This window comes from Rutidosis leptorrhynchoides, chromosome 7 (genome assembly GCF_046630445.1).
Source record: "Rutidosis leptorrhynchoides isolate AG116_Rl617_1_P2 chromosome 7, CSIRO_AGI_Rlap_v1, whole genome shotgun sequence".
Lineage (NCBI taxonomy): Eukaryota > Viridiplantae > Streptophyta > Magnoliopsida > Asterales > Asteraceae > Rutidosis > Rutidosis leptorrhynchoides.
In genome coordinates, this window is record NC_092339.1 from 33,647,109 (window position 1) to 33,662,370 (window position 15,262).

Here is a 15,262-nt window from a genome sequence, read left to right on the forward strand (position 1 = left end):
GTTTCTTATTTCAAAACCCTTCATTTGCACATATGACATGCTCTATAACCTATTCAATGGAAATGGATAACATATTTTTTTTAGCAAATAAAGGACTAAAGCTCAATGGTGACGTGTACTGGCCTATCATTGATGGAGGTGTAGTCAACTAAATAGTTAATCTATACATGCCATAAAAAGTAAAACCATGACAGAAACTCTAAACATCAAAGAATATAACACAATGCAAGAACAGTATTATTGCCTTGAGCAACGTATGAAGATGACCGCCTTCAACAGGAGCACCTTTTGCACTGTAATTATACTCTTTAAACTCCAAACTCTTCCAGGCACCACTTAAAAACAAGTAAAAGCGAGTATCAAGAGTGATCATGGTTACCCAAACCCAATACTTACATGGGTCGATATTCTTTTATGTCTTAAAGAAAATAAACAAGACGGGTTAAAGTTTCAGACTTTATATTTACATTATTTTCGGGCAAAAAAAACAACCCAAAAAATATGACTTTTAAACACCTCAGATTTTCTCGAGTTAGATCAGTCGCAGGCTTCTTTCTTTCGCGTGCATACTCAGGACCTTTTTTGAATAAGTAGCCGTTCCATTTTCTGTAAAAAGTGTAATGACATCCAAATCACATACAAAACAAGCATATGGTGTAATTAACATGCCATATCGAATGTAACGAACAATGGAAAGTATATAACCAAATGAGTGATTGCACAACGAAATAAATGTAGTTGAAGTTGACAAGCAAATAGCCTATGTAAGGACTAAAATTGAGGGAAAAAAAATACAAGTTAAACAGATATTTTACAGTTGAGAAATTAATTTTCTTCGCTTCAGGGCATCAAGGTCCTGTTGATCAAGGGCTTGAAATAAATAATAAATTATTTTAACATAGATCATAAAAAAAATGCATGTTCTTTGTAGAATGGACGTTGAATTAATTACCTCTCCGTCATCTATTTTTAAAAGCATGGCCTTCACATTATCTTCGACATGATCAACCTACATCAAGTCAAAATTTTCAGATGTAGTTTTTACTACGTCAAGTCGTCAACAAGAAAACTAACTTAACAACATATAAATCTATCGTTTGTTAAACAGACATTTGAAACCAATCATCCTTAACATTACACAATAAACTTTACCTTTCTAGAGACTTAAGCCTTCCCCATCTCCACCCATTTATTTTTTATCGCTTGCTGGCAACCTATTTTAAAAACCGAGTCCCCCAATTTTGTCTGCATAAAAACAATTTAGTGAGCATATTTGCATACTATTGCAGATATAAAAAATGAATTGTTTTACCTTCAGTTCTGCACATGAAATACCCTCTGATGGAATAGCTGAATATAGTTGAAATTCTGGAGATCCATTAGAGGCATAGGTTTTGCCTTCAGCTGTTAATTGCCATCTCTCTATTCTATTAATAGGCTATATAAAAAAGCTTGTATATGAGATTTTTATACCGAAAATCGTAATTCCATCCAAAAAACGAAAACATATAAACTTGAGGTATTGTTACAAAATAAGTGGTGTTCACAGTTTATTCAACTGATCCTAATATTGTATTATCGGCACAAAATTAATGAAAAACAATGTTAGATTAATACTTATGTCCCTAACACCCTGTAGGTTGATATTAACCATTGTGCATCTGCTAAATATGTTAAATCTTCGGAAATTATAGGGTAATCACCTATAAGAGTACCTACAAATACTCATGGAAACAATGCTAATGCTAAATAAGAGTACATGGTTTTTTCACAATTTATTGAAACAAAGGAGAAGTGTCCAAATGCTAAAAGGGATTTCGGTAAATGGAGATTGGATTACAGGCCTGACGGTTATTAAAGAAGCCTTTTTAGACTTTTATTCGCGCAAATTTTATTATGCTCAGGTTGCGGTACCGAATCCAGGATTGCATCCTGATGTTGTTCTTGACGAAAATGATAGGTTGTCGCTCGAACAAGCCGTTTTATTTGATGAAGTGAGGGATGCCGTTTGGGAGTGTGGAAGTAGTAAAGCCCCCGGTCCAGATGGTTTTTCTTTCTCTTTTATTAAGCAATATAGGGGTGTTTTGAAAGATGTTCGGTGGATACGGTAATTAAGGCGATTGCGGATTGTAGGATGTCGGGAGGAGCTGGGTCGGCGTTTGTTACTTATTCCTAAGATTTTTAATCCTACTTGAATTAAAGATTTTAGGCATATTTCTCTTATCGGTGTGGTTTACAAAATCATTACTAAAATTCATACCATTCAGTTAGCTAAAGTGACTGATAAAGTTGTGTGAAAAGAACAGTCGACATTCATTCGTGGAAGACAAATTTTAGACGGTCCGCTAATTCTTAATGAAACTATAGATTGGTATAAGAAGTATAAAAATAAGTTATTGATTTTGAAAGTCGATTTCAAGAAGGCGTATAACACCGTTAGTTAGGATTTCCTGGATTATATGCTAGCATTGCTCGGTTTTGGTAATACTCGGAGATCGTGGATTAGGATGTGTCTTCATTCAGCACGAACTTCGATCCTTGTTAATTGTAGCCCGATTTCCAGTGAAAAGAGGGTTTCGACAAGGCGACGCTTTAAGCCCTTTTTTATTCATTATTGTAATGGATGGTCTTAACTTATGCATGAATCAGAAGATTGCTTCCGGAGATATTCGACCTTATAAAAACCCTATAATGGTGATTACCCTGTTTTTTCTAACTACCTTCTCCGGAGGATCAATTTCGTTTATATAGGTTGATCTTGATTGTAACCTTATAATGGTAATTATGCTCATGCCTTTCATACAGTAATTTTTTTCTCCTTTTTTCCTCTTGTCGTCTATTTCTGTATTAATTGTTTTAGTTTTTGATTTTTTGTACTTTATATCTTGACAGCTAATCATCTACAGCATATAATCACTTGAAGATGGATGGTTTTACAGGAATCTTTGTTTCTTTTGATTTGTATTACGGAAGTGATTTTGATTCTGAATATAAGTTTTATGATTACAAACGTGGTTCCAAACTTTCACTGGAAAACGTTAATGTTCAAGACTTTGGTTTACATGAGTTGAGGGCTTTTTTGAAAGAACATGTATCCTGTGAATTCACTGATGTGTTATATTATGAAAATGATTGTGTTATTGAGTTGTCAGCTAAATACCTTCAGAAAGAAGAACAATGGAATGGAATAAAAGAAACTTTATTTTGGCGTTCAAATAGAATTTCTCTTTATTTAATCATTGAAAACGAAGAAACTTTAGGCTATCGCTACATTAAAGAAGCTGAAGAAACTGAAGAATATTTTTCAACTGGTCCTTTTTATGATACTGATGGAAAGTATTTTACAGATTCAGATGATTCCTACTAATTTTATTTCTCTGTTTTTATTTAGTTGAATATTTGAAGTTAAGGATCAATTCAATATTTCAGTATTTTAATTTTTATATTATTGTGATTTGTGGTTTTATATTTTGTTTGGAATTGTTGTTCTTTTGATCAACTGATTATTTGTATATGTAATTGATGGTAACTGCATAATTTCTTTTATATCATTCATGTATTTATTTGATAATTGGCATTCATTTTGTCCAATGTTCAAATTTATGAGATATGTGCAATTATATGACCATAAGGCAGTCTGCAGTATAGATTGCATTGGTTCTTATGTGCAATTTGATTATTTTGGTTCTTTAATGTAACTCATAGTTAGAAGTTGTAAAATGGACGGCTCATTTAACAGTTCCATATTGCCACCTTTATTAAGTATGCATAATATTGAATTTAAATTAAATATGTACCTCTTGCTATTGTTGATGGTTGCTAATAACCTTGATGTTGTTGATGAAGATTCTGGCTCAATCCATCTAATCTTTGGTTATTTGACCTTGGTTTCGCATTAGGCTTGTTTTCAAATGAATTAGCAGAAGGGTACGTCGAAACTGTATATCTAGAGTTCCATTTTGGTGTAGTTGGCGTTGGCGTCCAGCTGATCATCACACCCGGAGTGTAGTTCGATGTTCTCATCGTGCGCGGTTGCGTTCCAGGTAGCATGTGTTGCTTCTGTAGATGATGTGTAGCATCTAACGGTGGTTGACTATTAACTACCGTACAAGATTGGTCAACTCTTGTACAAGAATTCAGTAACTACATGGCCGAGCCAACACTATTTCTGTAAATGTGATTAATTTGTCTTGCATTATCTTCAAGATCTTGATACTCGTTTTGCATCTTCAGCTTCTTGTGATTATCAAAAAGAGTGAAACTTTTTTTGTCATAAAAATGGTTTGAGACGCCTAACAAAAACTTGTGGTATTGCAAGAATGAATCCATAGCAGTTACATTCGAACTCTGTCTCTTGATACCTCTTCTTTCATCTATATTCGGGGTACCCTGCACATATATTGCACCGTATTTGCTTGAATGAAATTATCTTTTATTCCAACACGGTCATTTACCTTATTACCCCCGGTATATTCATTCTACTGTGTCACATGTACGCCGTTGATTCGTCTATTTTGTTGCGTTTCTTGAGAATTCAGATTAATGTATACCTCCTATTGACTTTTTATATTTTCATGGCTTTCATCTAGTGGTGCACACTCTAAGTCAAAGTTAAGCTTCTTTTTACACGATCTGGGTACTGTTTCTACAACCGAAGGTGGTTCGCTGATGTCATTCTTCCGCACGTACTTTCTTTTCGTAACACTTTCGACTGGGGTGTTCTCGCCCGAATTCACACCCTGTTTTCTCACATACTTCCTTTTAACCTGGGGGGGTCTCATGGGTCGACCCATTTGCCGGTTCCTTAGGTTTTGGTTTTCTTCTTGGTTTGCCTTCTCTAATCACCTTCGGACGGTGTTTTTTCCTTCTATTCGGAGTCTTTTGATGGGGCGTTTGGTTCAAGTCGATGACCCATATATAATTTTTCACAACTCTTAAAAAAATTCTTCTTTCCTCCGTTTTGGATCACTAAAAACATTAAAGTAAAAATTTAGTCATTTTAAATATATAAAATTTCACATAAATATTCTTAGAATCAAATCATTTGAAATCACAATTAGTTTTATAGTTATTGTTGTAACCACAAATTTTACTACGTATGAATTGATGTTGAACAATATAACAACATTGACCATATTTTAAGACAGAGAAAACAAAGAAAACAATGCATTTAGCAGTACACCTAAAACTCACAAAAACCCTATTAGACAACTAAAATTGTATAAGGTTATGTTCTAGTTATAGTTTAGGGATACTTAGTGTAATTACACCTTCTATATATAGAAGGCACAATACTCTGAATAATACACACAGAACTTACAAGTTCAATATCTCTCTTCCTCTATTATATCTTCTAATATGGTATCAAGAGCTGTAAAGGCCTAAGTCCGGCAACAATTCCGGCAGCCACTATTCCGGCAACAATTCTGGCAGCTACTATTCCGGCATCAACAGTCCTGGAACAAAAAAAAAAAAAAAAAAAAATAACCTTAAAAACTCAAAGTATGCTCTGTGAATGCAGCGTTGTCGGAACGTTCACATCAGAAACGAGCTTTTTCAGGTCATAACAACTAAATCCGGTAACCCACAAAATCACCGCAACTCAATACAACCCTAATCAGCCAAATTACCAACACAACTACATGCGGAATTAAATTCCGAACACACGCACAAAAATTTCAGCCGCAACCGCCACCACACGCGCCACCACGCGCCACCACGCGCCACCACAGCCGCCAGAAATTTTCGACTTTGTTTTTCGATCTAGATCAATCCGGCCAAAATCAGAGAAAACCGCCAACACCAACACGCTCGGAATCAAATTCCGACCAAATGCTGAAATTTTCAGCTTTTTCCGGCAACAAACCACCGCCGGCCGCCGCCGGCCGCCACTATACACCGCCGGTCCAATTTTTGTTTCAGTCTGGAACGAGAGTAAAAAAAAAAATGAAGTTTTAAACTCTTTATCTTCTTCTTATATCTCTCCTACCTACTAGTTATTTACTTTTACTTTTACCTTTTTATCTTCTTTTAAGTTAAAAAAAAAAAAGACAAAAAAAAAAAAAAAAAATATTTATTATTACCTTATCTTTCATCTATATCTGAAAATGGCAATGTTAGCTTCCTTTACCCCAACAGAGAAAGCCGCACACAACTCTCACAAATTTGGTTTCACCTTATCTCCCACGAACTATGGTTACTGGAAGACCATGGTTTAACCGTTCTTCGTCACCAACAAATTATTTAACTACATTGATGGCACAATCCCTTGTCCACCTACAAATGTACCATCATCAGAAAAAGACGAAGAAACACAGTCTCAACCACCAAACCCCAATTACATTAATTGGGTCTCTAATGATGCTCATATACGAATGCTCCTCATTTCTACCATATCCGAAGCATCATTCCAACATGTTCAAGGACTAACGTCTCGTGATCTCTGGTTGTCCCTTGAGCGTGCCTACGCTCCTCACACTTCCTCTCGGGAATACACTTTGAAAACCCAGCTTCTCAGACTACAGATGAAGCCAGATGAAACAACCGCAGACTACCTAACTAGGACTCAAGAATACGATGTTGCGCTCGCTAACATCGGCGAAAAGATGAAAGAAAAAGATCTGGTGATGCTCGTTATATCAGGACTACGAGAGGAATACAACGGTTTAAAATCAAGCCTTCTAGGCCGAGAAAAGCCCCCTACCTTTGTAGACCTTCATGGTCTGCAATCAGACCACGACTACATGATCAAGAAATCTGTACCCGGCATTCCTTCAGCTCAAGCATTCACAACTAGCACACAAAGTCGCAATTCAGCAGCTCCTAATAATGTCTTGCCCGTTTCACAAACAGACCAGCTTCTAGCCATACAATTGCTTTTATCTCAACTTGGACTCCAAGCTCAACCTGCCCATACACCGGCTGCACAAGCCATGTACACAAACCAATCTGGCAATAACCGTGATCGTGGACGTGATTACAGACGTGGACGAGGCAACTATAACAACAGAAATCAAGCAGGTAATCGAAATTCATTTAACTGGGCTTCTAATCAAAACACAGTTTTTGGCACATGCAACAGGTGTGGGATTGGGCACATCCCATCTCAATGCCCTAATCGTAACCCTGCTACTATGAGACGACAGTCACCTTCAGCCAACTTTACAGACTATCGCTCCCAAGCGTCAACCTCTTGGATCCCAGACACAGGCTCTAGTCACCATGTTGCTCACCATGTTGCTCCAGACCTATCTAACTTTGGCAACTCCGAGGCCTACTACGGTGAGGACAATCTTCATGTTGGCAATGGTAAGAGTTTACCCATTCTACACGTTTGTTCCTCACAATTTTCATCTCCCATGACAACCAACGCAAACCTTGCTCTTGGTGATAGTGCAACATTTGACAACCCCGTTCAATACCGTCAAATTGTAGGTGCCCTTCAGTATGTTACATTGTCTCGACCGGACATCACTTTCGCAGTCAACAAAGTCTGTCAGTACATGCATTGTCCCACGATAAATCATTGGTCAACAGTTAAACGAATTCTCCATTACTTACAGGGCACTGCCAATTATGGGTTACGATTTATACACGACTCCGGAACAATGCTTCATGCCTACACTGATTCCGCATACAACTCGCTGACTAGCTTCTCTGATGCAGACTGGGCAAGTTGTCCAGATGACCGTCGATCCACGGGAGGATATGCTATATATCTAGGTTCAAACCTAGTATCATGGTCTGCACGACAACAAAAGACTGTCTCTCGATCTTCAACAGAATCTGAATACAAGGCCCTAGCTGACACAGTTGCAGAACTAACATGGCTTCAAGATTTATTACGTGAACTTGGTGTCCCTGTTAAATCAGTTCCTACCTTATGGTGTGATAACCTTGGCGCTACGTATCTCTCAGCTAACCCAGTCTTTCATGCACGTACAAAACATGTAGAAGTTGATTTTCACTTTGTTCGAGAAAGAGTTGCTCAACAAAAACTTTCAGTTCAGTTTATAACTACTGACGATCAGATTGCTGATATCTTCACCAAGCCGTTGTCCTCACCAAGATTTCTCCTATTACGATCCAAGCTACAAGTCGTATCCCGCCCTTAGCTTGCGGGGGAATATTAGACAACTATAATTGTACAAGGTTATGTTCTAGTTATAGTTTAGGGATACTTAGTGTAATTACACCTTCTATATATAGAAGGCACAATACTCTGAATAATACATACAGAACTTACAAGTTCAATATCTCTGTTCCTCTATTATATCTTCTAATAAACCCTAAACACTATGTTCGAAACAATGTACTTTAAAATGACTATTTGTATTTTGGTAATGGGTAAAGATTGCTACCTCCATTCTCTAGTGGGTCCTTTTTACAACCTTTCAACCAGTCTGGGTCAGCTCTTCTGTCACTGTTGCTTTTATCTGCTAATTGGTCAGGTTCGTTTGCTTTACATTAATGGTCATACTTAGACTTGTTTCTTCAGAATGGGTCAGGTTTATATTCCTTTGATGTAACATCAACTATTTCTTTCTATTCCATAAATATGTGGTCATGTTATTTTGGGATCATCTGAGTTATTATTAATGCTTTAAGTATTTCTTATGAGTATTTCTGTTCGTTTGACTCTACAAAAGTCAACCCTATAGTACAGGTTTCAGTCCAATTTGGGTTATACGAAAAAAATAAACTTTAGGCGACTTCAACTACTACTCCCTTCCCAATTTGAACTAAATGATTAAACATTTGTGGGATAAAGCACGGCCCAATTTATCCACTCATAAGTAAATGGGTTAGAATTGCCACATCTAACTTTACTTTGTTAACTAACAGGATATATGAAACGACAATAGGTACTTTTCAGATTAAAAGTTTTTAGGCTAATGTGCCATTGGTATTTTAATCATTATTCCTTTTTTATTCCAATACAACAACAACAACAAAACCCAATACCACATAAGTGGTGTACGGAGGAGGTGAGATGTAGACAATATTTCCCCTATCCGAGAATAAAGACAAGTCATTTCTCCACCTAGAGTGAAAAACACTCTCAAAAGTAGAGAAAGTCATCCCTCTCTCTATTCGACGGATAGAGAGATTGCTTCCGAGTGGACCTCCGGCCAATAAGTAGGAAAAAATTTAAAAAAATAAAATAAAATAAAATTGAGACGCCATGAAAATGGTAAAATCAAATTTTCATGGATTTTAAATCCTGCCTGAAATTTAATTTAGGCTCTAAGAGTCAGTCAAGTCGCAAATAAATCGACGCTTGCTGTCGACTCAATAACTAGAGCCGTAAAATGGCTTAGAACAAGTAGGTAACTATGACATTTTTTCCCATCATTTGAAAAATAGTGTATGATCTTTTACTACCTACAGTGGTAACATCCTAATTTTTTGCAGATCCAGGAAACACCAATATTGGTCAACCATGAGAAAACTAATCACAGACATGAGTTTCACCCAATCAAAACCAATAACACCACAACTAACTAATTTTTAGAAGGAACAACTTAGTACACAAAATGTAATGCAATCAAAAGGAGAATAAAGTTAATCATATATTTAAAGCCATCATCATTTATTTAAATAAAGAAATAAACGAACATTGTTTTAAGGAAATAATATCCAAAAAAAATAAGGAAAAAATAAATCAACATTGCAAAGTATCATTAAAAAAAGATTAATAAAAATGATGGTCAAAGATGCTACTTTAAAGTATTTCCACTTTTGGTATCTTAAGATTACCTTCAATTTGAAATGCTGTAACAAGCAACTAAACATGCCTGAATTATGCTATTCTCATGCCTACTTAACATAATCATCATCAATAATCTTTAGTCTTCATACATTATAGAAACCAATGTAACAACAAACAATTAGTTTTGAGTATGCTCAAAGTAAACTGGTTAATAAGTATGCATACCTTGTCACTCCACAGACTCAAAAAGTTGGTGATTAAACACAGAATTATCGTCTAGAAAGCAATAAAAATCTTTATATAAAAATTGAACAAAGAATAAATAAGAGATGAATTTTTAGCAGCTTATGAATTTGACTGTCCAGATGTCAATTCCGGCTAAATTGAGATGGAATTGAAGATGATAATGGATGAAGAAGAGTAGTCGGCTTACTTGTTCATCACAATTAAAGGATTCAACAGCCTTCAGCCAATCTTTCATTATTATGATTCATTTGTTCATCCTAATTTTGAGTTTGTGGTTAAGGCTCAACAAATTACCCAAATTAGATGTCATCTTAACAAATCCCTGCAAAATTGAAGATGAAAATCAATTGGTTTAGAGAAGATCGACAAAATGGTGGAGATGGGTTATGAAATTGAAGAAATAAGAAGTATGAAAATTATGATTAGGGTACACGTCGTTTTATTTTGAAGATGATATCAGTTGTTGGGATGCAATCAGAGTAGGGAAAAGATGATCGTGAAGTTGATCATTATGTATTCTAGGGTTTTTCAAGTTTTGAGAAAATGAAAGGGATTAGGTCCCGTATTGATGGGTTCAATTGAAACCCCTAATTTTGTTAAAAACTACAGTCTGTTTTTATTAGAAGTGTTTTTATTAGAAGGGTATTTTAGGGATGAATTGTATGTAAAATTGATTTATTAGTTAACCAGATTTAAGAGCCCGTGCGTTGCACGACAGCTCTAAAAAATAGCATTTGATGGTGTTAGTATTGAGACTGAGTAGGCTGTATTATACAATTATAATAATGAAACCTTTCAGTATTGATAACATTTGTACTAAAAGTAAATGTATAGAAATGATTAGTATTGTAAACGTTAATAATGGATATAATTATAATGTCTTACTCCTTTGAAACTTGAGTTGAGTGACACCGTCATTAGTAGGCTTTCCATACAGAATACCTTTAGGAACTGGCCTCTTCCTTCCACCACGTCTCACACGTACTCGAAAAAACATACCCCTAAAATTAATGTATACTTAAAATTAAATAAGTGGAAAATGTCAGTTTTCTAGACCCATTTATTTTGCAACTGGTACTTTTAGTACTATAACTGATTAAACATTTCAACATGTGCTTGTCATTTACATGATGTAATAACGACTTACAATACCATACGTTAGGAGAAAGTAAATAATATAATCACAAAATGAGATATGCAGAAAAACAGATAGTTAGCTAGTAGTTCCTACTTCCTGTATAATGATACTCATCAATCATACAACTTTTCTTTCGTACAAAAGCTGTTAAATATTGACCAATCTTTACAATTACTCCGTACAATATTCCACACAATCAAAAACAATAATGACAATTTTTTATAGATTCATAAGATAGACACCATAACCACACTTGTTTATAGGTCCATTGCCATATAAGATCACCACAAAATGCACCAAATTTATTACTCCGTAATAAAGAAAAAAGACATAACATTTATTTAAAGTTTTAAACTAACATAAAATGAAGAAATGGTTAGGTTAAAGAGAGTGACCTGTTTGGCTTTGTAGCCCATACGATGAGCCTTATCGGGAACAATGGAAGGAAGCTGACGGTACTCCCAGCGCCTAACTCTATGCATGAATCTCATCACATTTGATTGTTTCTTCTTCCATAGTACCAATACATACGTATACGCACCTATTTTAATCACAATTAATAAAGTAAATCACAATAAAATGAAGCTAGAGATGACTCTGTTTACCCATTATTGCACTTCATTTGTTTATATCGTTGTTCATGGGTGCAATATATTGCATAAGCAAAATTGTACATCTATCGTTTATAAGCAAATGTTATGAGAGACAAATGAGATGAGTGCAATAAATCAATAATATGGAAAAACAATAAATAAAGATATGAGTGCAATAAATCACTTCAGTTACTTGTAATATAGCATGTACCATTAGGACATCTCTTAAATCTTTTTCCTAGCAAAATACTCACAAAAACTCCATGAGCCCATCATCTTCTTGCCAAGCTTGATGTGTACAACTTTCCGACTGACCAAACAACCTCAAAACAACATAAGTTTCGATGGTCAGCCAAATTAGGATTTCTAGCATGATGGCAAGGTTGAAATCCATTAGAGAATTGCATGATGAAAAAAACTTAGAAACATATTGTAAAATCGAACCAACTCGCAAAACAACCTATTTTTATATCTATAGCCCAAATGATCTAGTAACTTATTAACCACACCAAATCTATGATTATCGGTGCAAGTGCAAAAATATCGTAAAAATAAGTAGGGTCAGGTTTGATATAGTAAATTAGATAGTCAGGATTGATCTTTACCTTGGTAACCAGATCCTAGATGACCCGTTACCAACCCAAGCTATTTTTCTATTTATAGCCCAAATAATCTAGTAAATTTTAAACCACATAAAATCTAAGATTATCAGCTGATGCAAGTACCTGGTACCAAGAAGCCAACTTCATTCGAGTAATCCGTTACCAATTAGCTACCACAACTACTTGACACCAAGATTCCAACTTTATTCGAGAAATATTCCTATAGAAACTATATCAACATGTATAAATTGGGTGTTATCATTCGTGAACATTAAACTTTCTCAATGCCTGACCACTTTCTCGCGTTCCATTCTTCAACCTCACATCACTTGGGCCTCACGTTTCGTGAGAGGGTGGTCGCGATCCGCGATCGCCTAGCTGCTACGCATTATAGTTCCCTATTTGATAAAATTCTTCATACTCGGCAGTAGTTACATGTGACATGTTGCGTACTGCTTATCTAAGCAAAACTGCATAAATGATGTCAGCTACTATAGGATGATAACGCAAAAGATGGTTTGATGGGTACAATATTTCCCTTCGTCGTTGCAAAAGGATATCTGCAATATGGCATGAATTTTTATTAAGTGGAAGTGGAATGAAATGGTGTTGTGGTGGCTGATCTTACCGAAAGCTATTTCTCCTTTTTCTTTTTGGTTCCTGAGTCTTTGTTGTCTACATGATATTGTTTGGACGTTAGGCATATAAAATTTAAATATGCAGATGTGAAACTTTTGTGCAAGTGGTGTTTATTAAAGTGTGGGAATAACATTCTTTTTATTGACGGTTCTATGTGTTTGGGTCTGGAGGCGTCTTTGCTGGGTCGATGGCTGCAGTGGTAACTGCATGGGTGCTATATTAATCCTTCTACTAATATTTAAATTTATTACATATTAATGTGCATTTGTGTGTATAGGATGTAGGGGTGGTATTCTGTTACCTGATTTTAATGTAGCAGAAGCAGGATGTTTGTTTTATCGATTTGGTGTGTGGCTACTCGGTGGTGAAATGGCTGTCCATAATGATATCCGGATGTAAGTGTTGTAATATCATTCTCTGTTAATATCTATTTTTCCGATTGTTCCTTCACACGTAAAAGCTTACTGACTGAGAGGGGAATGAATGTTAGCGGTTCGTATAATAAAAATAAAAAGTATATGTATATAATTTATCTACTGACCTTGAAACTTTCTGGTTTTTGCTCCATGAGTTTTGCCAATGGGAATCTGTTTTTTAAATTTACTTTGTGCGTCCTCATACGATTCCCTGTCGATCTCTAACATCGAATTGTAGTGGTTTGAAAATTGGATTCTGATATGTTCATCAGTGGTGGTACCTCATTTGACTGAATATTAAAACACACACATGACACCCATTCGCGCAACACTCGAGTATGTAGCAACACACCAAACTAAACTGTATGCAACCAAAAGTACAGACATACACAGTAACAAACAAAGGCATCACCAAACCCGAAAGAAACACGTGCATATATCAGGTAGGAAAAACATAGAACATAAATCAACCAACAATCGCCAATCTATCAAGGTAATTTAAACGCACTTACATACCTTTAGGTTCAAGGCAAACAGTGGGGACGCACTGTGAAAAAACCTAAACATCTACGTTAGAAACAGACACCAGTGAAATGATGTGCTTCTGCCTATATTTTCCATGTTCTCTTATACCATACTTCTTGGTGTAGATTCACTGTATCTACTCTACAGCAGATTGAGGTTCTACATGTGAAGAAGGAAGTGCACATTGCCTGCAATCTAAAGTTCGCTAATGTGGCATTTTGGAAGCTCAAATGCGAACATATCTAACTTCTTACAGTGTAATACCGCTTATTCTGAGTACATGCTTCATACCTGCACTGAATTATTCACATAACCAAAAAAAAAAAAAAAAAAAACGTTGATTTTTTAGACTTTGTTTTCTCTTCTATTAGCCTTCAAGTAACTTTTATTTTTCTATTTCCATAGATGAAGTATTAAAGCTCTTTATCCCACTCTCTATTCTCTTATGTCAGTTGTCTTCTTTCAAATATATTGTCTTTCAAAGAACAAACAATAAATAAATTTTGCTTACATTTAATGGTTATACAGTAAAGTAATTTTCATAACAGGTGATAAATATATGAGTATGAGCTGAGCTATATGCTGCCTTGGGTACACACTGGCCGATACGAAACCAAAACCATCATGACCAACAACCTCAGCAAGCGAGAAGATTCAATATTATTACTTTTTTGGCCTTTTCATATTTGGCATTATGCTCGTTTAGAGCATACGGTATCACATGTCATATTTAGCGTCACTTCCCAACCGACACCGAAACTGACCATCAACACGACACCCCTTCATTGTCAGTTTCAATGTGTTCGTTCCAAAGTCTTGGTACTGACGTTGGTCGCTCTTTTTTTTTTTTCTTATCCTAATTTCTTATTGGTCATCATCTTATCACCATCTCACCAAGACTTTGAACAAACGACACTGAACCACTCCCACACTTTTTCCCCAAAGTCAATTTTTAATGTCAGCTGAGTCAGCATACAGTCATCTTAAAGATACTGAAAATTGACCATCAAGATACCAATGCTCTAATAATGTTCCATGACTACTAAATGGAAGTCAAATTTTAAAAGAAGCAAATTATCACAGTTACACTCCACAAATGCATAAGCCATGGTAAAACTCACAATCAGTTACAACATAATAGAAAACAAATCAAAGGAGAAGAAACAATACAAACGAAATAGAATGCAGAAAAGTGTAAACATAATCATAAACCTTAGACCTCCTGCTATGAAAACAGAAATAAAATGCAGAAAACTGAAAACAGCTATAAAATCACCATAAAACAGAAAATAAAAATGGAATTACCTTAAACCTCCTGCTAGAATCTGCAAACATAATCATAAGGCTCATACTTAAAAATTAAAAGGATAGATATATACAAATAAGTATCA

General features: G+C 35.5%; 1 long non-coding RNA gene across 4 annotated transcripts; it reads right to left on the minus strand.

Annotated features, from left to right (window-relative positions):
* Positions 1 to 203: 203 nt before the first annotated feature.
* On the minus strand, positions 204 to 10,502 carry LOC139857555 (uncharacterized). 4 transcript variants are annotated; one of them, XR_011762590.1, is made up of 5 exons: positions 10,146 to 10,479; positions 3,798 to 4,968; positions 1,313 to 1,438; positions 1,153 to 1,245; positions 204 to 606 (listed from the first exon to the last, which is right to left on the minus strand). It is a non-coding gene; the product is annotated as an uncharacterized lncRNA (long non-coding RNA). The 4 variants fall into 4 exon arrangements; XR_011762588.1 differs by lacking the exon at positions 204 to 606 and having other exon boundaries at positions 1,099 to 1,245; positions 10,146 to 10,280; positions 10,390 to 10,502; XR_011762587.1 differs by lacking the exon at positions 204 to 606 and having other exon boundaries at positions 1,099 to 1,245.
* Between the last annotated feature and the right edge of the window lie 4,760 nt (positions 10,503 to 15,262).